The sequence below is a fragment of the Eleutherodactylus coqui genome, unplaced genomic scaffold (genome assembly GCF_035609145.1).
Source record: "Eleutherodactylus coqui strain aEleCoq1 unplaced genomic scaffold, aEleCoq1.hap1 HAP1_SCAFFOLD_368, whole genome shotgun sequence".
NCBI classification, from domain to species: domain Eukaryota; kingdom Metazoa; phylum Chordata; class Amphibia; order Anura; family Eleutherodactylidae; genus Eleutherodactylus; species Eleutherodactylus coqui.
This window is the reverse complement of record NW_027102558.1, coordinates 79,750-90,000: the sequence shown is the minus strand read 5'-3', so window position 1 is coordinate 90,000 and position 10,251 is coordinate 79,750.

Below are 10,251 nucleotides of genomic sequence, written 5' to 3'. Positions count from 1 at the left end.
TGCCGGGGCTGAGCCGAGTGTCGATGCATGTCGTGAGAACCGGGAAGGGGACAAACCGGTGGCTCCAGGCCGGGTTGGAGTTCCAGGAGGTCGGCCTGACTCTGGAGGTTTTCCCCTTAGCATTTCCCCATAGGCCAAAAGGGGGGAAGTCAAAAAAGCACCCCCGGCAGATGTATGCAGAAGGGGCTGGGGGGTGACGGAGAGCGGGCTGTTGGCAGCTGTGTGGTGGCTGCTGGCAGCCGTGTGCTGGCTGCAGGGGTGGGCCTGGGCGGCTGCCGAGGGCCCCCGTAGTGCACCTACCAGTAGGGGGCTCGACACCCAGGCTGAGCCTCCGATGTGCCCGGGCAGGACACCCAGGAGGCGGGGAGCAGCCCCCGCTGAAGTCCATGGCAGTTGGCAGAGGCGAGTCTTGGAGAAAAAACGACAAAGTCCAAACGCTCCAGGCGTGCCGGCCAGGGGTGCGGACCCGGGTGGCCGGGCCGGCGGGAGCTGCGGCTGCCGGGGCTGAGCCGAGTGCCTATGCATGTCCTGAGAACCGGGAAGGGGACAGACCGGTGGCTCGAGGCCGGGCTGGAGTTCCAGGAGGTCGGCCTGACTCTGGAGGTTTTCCCCTTAGCATTTCCCCATAGGCCAAAAGGGGGGAAGTCAAAAAAGCACCCCCAGCAGATGTATGCAGAGTTGGGCTGGGGGGTGACGGAGAGCGGGCTGTTGGCAGCTGTGTGGTGGCTGCTGGCAGCCGTGTGCTGGCTGCAGGGGTGGGCCTGGGCGTCTGCGGAGGGCCCCTTCAGAGTGCACCTACCAGTAGGGGCTCAAGACCCAGGCTGAGCCTCCGATGTGCCCGGGCTGGACACCCAGGAGGCGGGCAGCAGCCCCCGCTGAAGCCCACGGCAGTTGGCAGAGATGGGTCTTTGAGAAAAAAATGACAAAGTCCAAACGCTCCAGGCGCTGGCCAGGGGTGCGGACCGGGCTGGCCGGGGCCGGCGGGAGCTGCGGCTGCCGGGGCTGAGCCGAGTGCCTATGCATGTCCTGAGAACCGGGAAGGGGACAAACCGGTGGCTCGAGGCCGGGCTGGAGTTCCAGGAGGTCGGCCTGACTCTGGAGGTTTTCCCCTTAGCATTTCCCCATAGGCCAAAAGGGGGGAAGTCAAAAAAGCACCCCCAGCAGATGTATGCAGAAGGGGCTGGGGGGTGACGGAGAGCGGGCTGTTGGCAGCTGCGTGGTGGCTGCTGGCAGCCGTGTGCTGGCTGCAGGGGTGGGCCTGGGCGGCTGCGGAGGGCCCCCTGAGTGCACCTGCCAGCGGTGGTTGAAGACATTGCCTGAGCCTCCGATGTGCCCGGGCAGGACACCCGGGAGGCGGGGAACAGCCCCCGCTGAAGTCCATGGCATGTGCCAGAATCGAGTCTTGGAGAAAAAATGACAAAGTCCAAACGCTCCGGCGCCGGCCAGGGCGGTTGACCCCGGCTGGCCGGGCCGGCGGGGGCTGCGGCTGCCGGGGCTGAGCCGAGTGTCGATGCATGTCGTGAGAACCGGGAAGGGGACAAACCGGTGGCTCGAGGCCGGGTTGGAGTTCCAGGAGGTCGGCCTGACTCTGGAGGTTTTCCCCTTAGCATTTCCCCATAGGCCAAAACGGGGGAAGTCAAAAAAGCACCCCCAGCAGATGTATGCGGAGGGGCTGGGGGTTGACGGGGAGCGGGCTGTTGGCAGCTGTGTGGTGGCTGCAGGGGTGGGCCTGGGCGGCTGCGGAGGGCGCCTTCAGAGTGCACCTACCAGTAGGGGCTCAAGACCCAGGCTGACCCTCCGATGTGCCCGGGCAGGACACCCAGGAGGCGGGGAGCAGACACCCCCGCTGAAGCCCACGGCAGTTGGCAGAGATGAGTCTTTGAAAAAAATGACAAAGTCCAAACGCTCCAGGCGCTGGCCAGGGGTGCGGACCGGGCTGGCCGGGCCGGAGGGGGCTGCGGCTGCTGGGGCTGAGCCGACTGTCTATGCATGTCCTGAGAACCGGGATGGGGACAGACCTGTGGCTCCAGGCCGGGTTGGAGTTCCAGGAGGTCGGCCTGACTCTGGAGGTTTTCCCCTTAGCATTTCCCCATAGGCCAAAAGGGGGGAAGTCAAAAAAGCACCCCCAGCAGATGTATGCAGGAGGGGCTGGGGGGTGACGGAGAGCGGGCTGTTGGCAGCTGTGTGGTGGCTGCTGGCAGCCGTGTGCTGGCTGCAGGGGTGGGCCTGGGCGGCTGCCGAGGGCCCCCAAAGCGCAGCTACCAGCGGTGGCTCAAGACATTGCCTGAGCCTCCGATGTGCCCGGGCAGGACACCCGGGAGGCGGGGAGCAGCCCCCGCTGAAGCCCACGGCAGTTGGCAGAGATGAGTCTTTGAAAAAAACGACAAAGTCCAAACGCTCCAGGCGTGCCGGCCAGGGGTGCGGACCGGGCTGGCCGGGCCGGCGGGGGCTGCGGCGGCCGGGGCTGAGCCGAGTGTCAATGCATGTCGTGAGAACCGGGAAGGGGACAAACCGGTGGCTCCAGGCCGGGTTGGAGTTCCAGGAGGTCGGCCTGACTCTGGAGGTTTTCCCCTTAGCATTTCCCCATAGGCCAAAAGGGGGGAAGTCAAAAAAGCACCCCCGGCAGATGTATGCAGGAGGGGCTGGGGGGTGACGGAGAGCGGGCTGTTGGCAGCTGTGTGGTGGCTGCTGGCAGCCGTGTGCTGGCTGCAGGGGTGGGCCTGGGCGGCTGCCGAGGGCCCCCGTAGTGCACCTACCAGTAGGGGGCTCGAGACCCAGGCTGAGCCTCCGATGTGCCCGGGCAGGACACCCAGGAGGCGGGGAGCAGCCCCCGCTGAAGTCCATGGCAGTTGGCAGAGGCGAGTCTTGGAGAAAAAACGACAAAGTCCAAACGCTCCAGGCGTGCCGGCCAGGGGTGCGGACCCGGGTGGCCGGGCCGGCGGGAGCTGCGGCTGCCGGGGCTGAGCCGAGTATTAGTGCATGTCCTGAGAACCGGGAAGGGGACAAACCGGTGGCTCCAGGCCGGGTTGGAGTTCCAGGAGGTCGGCCTGACTCTGGAGGTTTTCCCCTTAGCATTTCCCCATAGGCCAAAAGGGGGGAAGTCAAAAAAGCACCCCCAGCAGATGTATGCAGAGTTGGGCTGGGGGGTGACGGAGAGCGGGCTGTTGGCAGCTGTGTGGTGGCTGCTGGCAGCCGTGTGCTGGCTGCAGGGGTGGGCCTGGGCGTCTGCGGAGGGCCCCTTCAGAGTGCACCTACCAGTAGGGGCTCAAGACCCAGGCTGAGCCTCCGATGTGCCCGGGCTGGACACCCAGGAGGCGGGCAGCAGCCCCCGCTGAAGCCCACGGCAGTTGGCAGAGATGGGTCTTTGAGAAAAAAATGACAAAGTCCAAACGCTCCAGGCGCTGGCCAGGGGTGCGGACCGGGCTGGCCGGGGCCGGCGGGAGCTGCGGCTGCCGGGGCTGAGCCGAGTGCCTATGCATGTCCTGAGAACCGGGAAGGGGACAAACCGGTGGCTCGAGGCCGGGCTGGAGTTCCAGGAGGTCGGCCTGACTCTGGAGGTTTTCCCCTTAGCTTTTCCCCATAGGCCAAAAGGGGGGAAGTCAAAAAAGCACCCCCGGCAGATGTATGCAGAGTTGGGCTGGAGGGTGACGGAGAGCGGGCTGTTGGCAGCTGTGTGGTGGCTGCTGGCAGCCGTGTGCTGGCTGCTGGGGTGGGCCTGGGCGGCTGCCGAGGGCCCCCTGAGTGCACCTAGCAGTAGGGGCTGATGACCCAGGCTGAGCCTCCGATGTGCCCGGGCAGGACACCCAGGAGGCGGGGAGCAGCCCCCGCTGAAGTCCACGGCATGTGCCAGAGGCGAGTCTTGGAGAAAAAACGACAAAGTCCAAACGCTCCAGGCGCCGGGCAGGGTGGCGGACCGGGCTGGCCGGGCCGGCGGGAGCTGCGGCTGCTGGGGCTGAGCCGAGTATTAGTGCATGTCCTGAGAACCGGGAAGGGGACAAACCGGTGGCTCCAGGCCGGGTGGGAGTTCCAGGAGGTCGGCCTGGCTCTGGAGGTTTTCCCCTTGGCTTTTCCCCATAGGCCTAAACGGGGGAAGTCAAAAAAGCACCCCCAGCAGATGTATGCGGAGGGGCTGGGGGTTGACGGGGAGCGGGCTGTTGGCAGCTGTGTGGTGGCTGCAGGGGTGGGCCTGGGCGGCTGCGGAGGGCCCCCTGAGTGCAGCTACCAGCGGTGGCTCAAGACATTGCCTGAGCCTCCGATGTGCCCGGGCAGGACACCCAGGAGGCGGGGAGCAGCCCCCGCTGAAGCCCACGGCAGTTGGCAGAGATGAGTCTTTGAAAAAATGACAAAGTCCAAACGCTCCAGGCGCTGGCCAGGGGTGCGGACCGGGCTGGCCGGGCCGGCGGGAGCTGCGGCTGCCGGGGCTGAGCCGAGTGTCGATGCATGTCGTGAGAACCGGGAAGGGGACAAACCGGTGGCTCCAGGCCGGGTTGGAGTTCCAGGAGGTCGGCCTGACTCTGGAGGTTTTCCCCTTAGCATTTCCCCATAGGCCAAAAGGGGGGAAGTCAAAAAAGCACCCCCAGCAGATGTATGCAGGAGGGGCTGGGGGGTGACGGAGAGCGGGCTGTTGGCAGCTGTGTGGTGGCTGCTGGCAGCCGTGTGCTGGCTGCAGGGGTGGGCCTGGGCGGCTGCGGAGGGCCCCCTGAGTGCACCTGCCCGCGGTGGCTGAAGACATTGCCTGACCCTCCGATGTGCCCGGGCAGGACACCCAGGAGGCGGGGAGCTGCCCCCGCTGAGGTCCATGGCAGTTGGCAGAGATGGGTCTTTGAGAAAAAATGACAAAGTCCAAACGCTCCAGGCGCTGGCCAGGGGCGCGGACCGGGCTGGCCGGGCCGGCGGGGGCTGCGGCGGCCGGGGCTTAGCCGAGTGTCAGTGCATGTCCTGAGAACCGGGAAGGGGACAAACCGGTGGCTCCAGGCCGGGTTGGAGTTCCAGGAGGTCGGCCTGACTCTGGAGGTTTTCCCCTTAGCTTTTCCCCATAGGCCAAAAGGGGGGAAGTCAAAAAAGCACCCCCAGCAGATGTATGCAGAGGGGCTGGTGGGTGATGGATAGTGGGCTGTTGGCAGCTGTGTGGTGGCTGCTGACAGCCGTGTGCTGGCTGCAGGGGTGGGCCTGGGCGGCTGCGGAGGGCCCCTTCAGAGTGCACCTACCAGTAGGGGCTCGAGACCCAGGCTGAGCCTCCGATGTGCCCGGGCTGGACACCCAGGAGGCGGGCAGCAGCCCCCGCTGAAGCCCACGGCAGTTGGCAGAGATGAGTCTTTGAAAAAAATGACAAAGTCCAAACGCTCCAGGCGTGCCGGCCAGGGGTGCGGACCCGGGCTGGCCGGGCCGGCGGGAGCTGCGGCTGCCGGGGCTGAGCCGAGTGTCGATGCATGTCCTGAGAACCGGGAAGGGGACAAACCGGTGGCTCCAGGCCGGGTTGGAGTTCCATGAGGTCGGCCTGACTCTGGAGGTTTTCCCCTTAGCATTTCCCCATAGGCCAAAAGGGGGGAAGTCAAAAAAGCACCCCCAGCAGATGTATGCAGAGTTGGGCTGGGGGGTGACGGAGAGCGGGCTGTTGGCAGCTGTGTGGTGGCTGCTGGCAGCCGTGTGCTGGCTGCAGGGGTGGGCCTGGGCGGCTGCGGAGGGCCCCCTGAGTGCACCTGCCCGCGGTGGCTGAAGACATTGCCTGACCCTCCGATGTGCCCGGGCAGGACACCCAGGAGGCGGGGAGCTGCCCCCGCTGAGGTCCATGGCAGTTGGCAGAGATGGGTCTTTGAGAAAAAATGACAAAGTCCAAACGCTCCAGGCGCTGGCCAGGGGCGCGGACCGGGCTGGCCGGGCCGGCGGGGGCTGCGGCGGCCGGGGCTTAGCCGAGTGTCAGTGCATGTCCTGAGAACCGGGAAGGGGACAAACCGGTGGCTCCAGGCCGGGTTGGAGTTCCAGGAGGTCGGCCTGACTCTGGAGGTTTTCCCCTTAGCTTTTCCCCATAGGCCAAAAGGGGGGAAGTCAAAAAAGCACCCCCGGCAGATGTATGCAGAAGGGGCTGGAGGGTGACGGAGAGCGGGCTGTTGGCAGCTGTGTGGTGGCTGCTGGCAGCCGTGTGCTGGCTGCAGGGGTGGGCCTGGGCGGCTGCCGAGGGCCCCCAAAGCGCACCTACCAGCAGTAGCTCAAGACCCAGGCTGACCCTCCGATGTGCCCGGGCAGGACACCCAGGAGGCGGGGAGCAGCCCCCGCTGAAGCCCACGGCAGTTGGCAGAGACGGGTCTTTGAGAAAAAACGACAAAGTCCAAACGCTCCAGGCGCTGGCCAGGGGTGTGCGGACCGGGCTGGCCGGGCCGGCGGGGGCTGCGGCGGCCGGGGCTTAGCCGAGTGTCAGTGCATGTCCTGAGAACCGGGAAGGGGACAAACCGGTGGCTCCAGGCCGGGTTGGAGTTCCATGAGGTCGGCCTGACTCTGGAGGTTTTCCCCCTGGCTTTTCCCCATAGGCCAAAAGGGGGGAAGTCAAAAAAGCACCCCCAGCAGATGTATGCAGAGGGGCTGGTGGGTGATGGATAGTGGGCTGTTGGCAGCTGTGTGGTGGCTGCTGGCAGCCGTGTGCTGGCTGCAGGGGTGGGCCTGGGCGGCTGCGGAGGGCCCCCGTAGTGCACCTACCAGTAGGGGGCTCGAGACCCAGGCTGAGCCTCCGATGTGCCCGGGCAGGACACCCAGGAGGCGGGGAGCAGCCCCCGCTGAAGCCCACGGCAGTTGGCAGAGATGGGTCTTGGAGAAAAAACGACAAAGTCCAAACGCTCCAGGCGTGCCGGCCAGGGGTGCGGACCCGGGTGGCCGGGCCGGCGGGAGCTGCGGCGGCCGGGGCTGAGCCGAGGGTCGATGCAGGTCCTGAGAACCGTGAAGGGGACAGACCGGTGGCTCCAGACCGGGTTGGAGTTCCAGGAGGTCGGCCTGACTCTGGAGGTTTTCCCCCTGGCTTTTCCCCATAGGCCAAAAGGGGGGAAGTCAAAAAAGCACCCCCGCCAGATGTATGCAGAGTTGGGCTGGGGGGTGACGGAGAGCGGGCTGTTTGGCAGCTGTGTGGTGGCTGCTGGCAGCCGTGTGCTGGCTGCAGGGGTGGGCCCCGGGCGGCTGCGGAGGGCCCCCAAAGCGCACCTACCAGTAGGGGCTGAAGACCCAGGCTGAGCCTCCGATGTGCCCGGGCAGGACACCCAGGGGGCGGGGAGCAGCCCCTGCTGAAGTCCATGGCATGTGCCAGAGGCGACTCTTGGAGAAAAAAACGACAAAGTCCAAACGCTCCAGGCGTGCCGGCCAGGGGTGCGGACCCGGCCGGGCCGGCGAGAGCTGCGGCGGCCGGGGCAGAGCCGCGTGTCGATGCAGGTGGTGAGAACCGGTATGAGGGTAATCCTGGTCGCTCCGGGCCGAGCCAGGGTTCCAGGAGGGCGGAAGGAGCGGGCCCGTTTCCCCTGATAGCGCCGACGACGGTAAAATAAGGCCTCGCAAAACGTCAGCACGAACACCTTGTCGGGGTATAAGGGAACGAGCGGTGTGCGGTCTTTGACAAAGTGACAGTGTTTCTCAAAAAAGCACCCCCGGCAGATGTGTGCAGACGGGGCTGGCTGGTGTGGGAGAGCGGCGGGCTGTTGGCAGCAGTGTGCTGGCTGCAGGGGTGGCCCGGGGCGGCTGCGGAGGGCCCCCAAAGCGCACCTACCAGCAGTAGCTCAAGACCCTGGCTGAGCCTCCGATGTCCCCGGGCAGGACCCCAGCAGGCCGGGCACGGACCGCAGCTTGCCCCCTTTGCCGTCCGATGAAGCTTGCACGGTCAGAAAAAGTTTCAAAGTCCCAACGGGGGAGAGAGTGTTGAGGGCGAGGGGGCGCTGGCTGCTCCAGGGGCCGGGAGGGAGGCCCTGGAGGTCGGCCTGGGGGTGAGTGGAGCGGCCCCCGTGTGTCCCTGAGCGTCCCCCGGTCTTTGGTCGAGAGGGGGTCTCAGCCGCTAATGTGCCCGCCCGGGTACCTAGGGAGGCCGGCCTGGGGCGAGTGGAGCAGCCCCCGTGTGTCCCTGAGCGTCCCCTGGCGTTTGCTGAAGAGGGGGTCTCAGCCGCTAATGTGCCCGCCCGGGTACCTAGGGAGGCCGGCCTGGGGCGAGTGGAGCAGCCCCCGTGTGTCCCTGAGCGTCCCCTGGCGTTTGCTGAAGAGGGGGTCTCAGCCGCCAATAGGGCCGCCCGGGTACCAGTGGGGGCCGGCCTGGGGCGAGTGGAGCAGCCCCCGTGTGTCCCTGAGCGTCCCCCGGTCTTTGGTGGAGAGGGGGTCTCAGCCGCTAATGTGCCCGCCTCAGGGAGGCCGGCCTGGGGCGAGTGGAGCAGCCCCCGTGTGTCCCTGAGCGCCCCCCGGTCTTTGGTGGAGAGGGGGTCTCAGCCGCTAATGTGCCCGCCTCAGGGAGGCCGGCCTGGGGCGAGTGGAGCAGCCCCCGTGTGTCCCCGAGCGTCCCCCGGTCTCTGGTGGAGAGGGGGTCTCAGCCGCTAATGTGCCCGCCTCAGGGAGGCCGGCCTGGGGCGAGTGGAGCAGCCCCCGTGTGTCCCTGAGTGTCCCCTGACGTTTGCTGAAGAGGGGGTCTCAGCCGCCAATATGGCCGCCCGGGTACCAGTGGGGGCCGGCCTGGGGCGAGTGGAGCAGCCCCCGTGTGTCCCTGAGCGCCCCCCGGTCTCTGGTGGAGAGGGGGTCTCGGCCGCTAATGTGCCCGCCTGGGGCGAGTAGAGCAGCCCCCGTGTGTCCCTGAGCGCCCCCCGGTCTTTGGTGGAGAGGGGGTCTCAGCCGCTAATGTGCCCGCCTCAGGGAGGCCGGCCTGGGGCGAGTGGAGCAGCCCCCGTGCGCCCCTGAGCGCCCCCTGGCGTTTGCTGAATAGGGGGTCCCAGCCGCCAATATGGCCGCCCGGGTGCCCGGGGGAGCCGCCTGGGGTGGCCCTGTGCAGCCCCCGTGCGCCCCTGAGTGTTTTTCAGTATCTGGCCGAGACACCCCCTGACCCTCCGACGGTGTCCGTTTGGAGTGCCTGGTGCCTGGGCACCCCCTGAGTGTTTTACAGTATCTGGCCGAGACACCCCCTGACCCTCCGCCGGCGTCCGTTTGGAGAGCCTGGTGCCTGGGCACAGACCGCGGCAGCTCCCGCTGGCCGCATTGACAGAGTGCTGAAAAAATGACAAAGTCCGAAAATGCCTGAGAACCGGGAAGGGGACAAACCGGCGGCTCCAGGCCGAGCCGGAGTTCCAGGAGGTCGGCATGATTCTGCCGGTTTCCCCATAGGAGGTGCCAAGTTGCCAAAATGGGGGAACTCAAAAAAGCACCCCCGCCAGATGTATGTAGGGGGGCTGGATGGTCGATAGGGAGTGGGTGCCTGGCAGCAGGGGCCACCCCGCGCAGGTGCCCCGGGGGGCCCGCGGGGGGCCCCCGAAGACACCCCCCCCAGCACTCGCTGAAAACCCCGTCCGAGCCGCCTGCGCTGCGGGGAGGGTGTCCCGGGAGGCCGGGCACGGCCCGCAGGTCTCTCCCTCTGTCCCCCGGAGAGGTTTGCACGGCGAGCCAAGTTTCAAAGTCCCAACGGGGGCGAGACACGGTGCGGCGAGGGGTGGCGGGCTGCTCCGCGGACCCGGGGGAAGCCCGGGGAGGGCGGCCTGAGGGCGCGGAGGGCCCCCTGAGAGTGCCTACGGGTAGTCGGTGAGAAACCCTGCCTGTACCTCCCACGGGGCCCGGGCAGGGACCCCGGGAGGCCGGGCAGAGCCCGCAGGTCGCCCCCTTCCCGTCCGATGAAGCTCGCACGGTCAGAAAAGTTTCAAAGTCCCAACGGGGAGAGAGGGTTGACGGCGAGGGGGTGCTGGCTGCCCCAGGGGCCGGGGGCAGCCCCTGGAGGTCGGCCTGGGGGTGTGGAGGGGCCCCCTGAGAGCACCCAACAGCAGTTGCTCAAGACCCCGCCTGAGCCTCCGGTGTGCCCGGGCATGAACCCCAGGAGGCGGGGAACAGCCGTGGCAGCCCCTGCTGAAGTCCTTGGCAGTTGGCAGAGGCGAGTGTTGGTGAGGAAAATGACAAAGTCCAAACGCTCCATGCGTGCCGTCCAGGGCGGCGGACCCGGCTGGCCGGGCCGGCGGGAGCTGCGGCGGCCGGGGGAGAGCCGAGGGTCAATGCAGGTCCTGAGAACCGGGAAGGGGACAAACCGGTGGCTCCAGGCCGGGT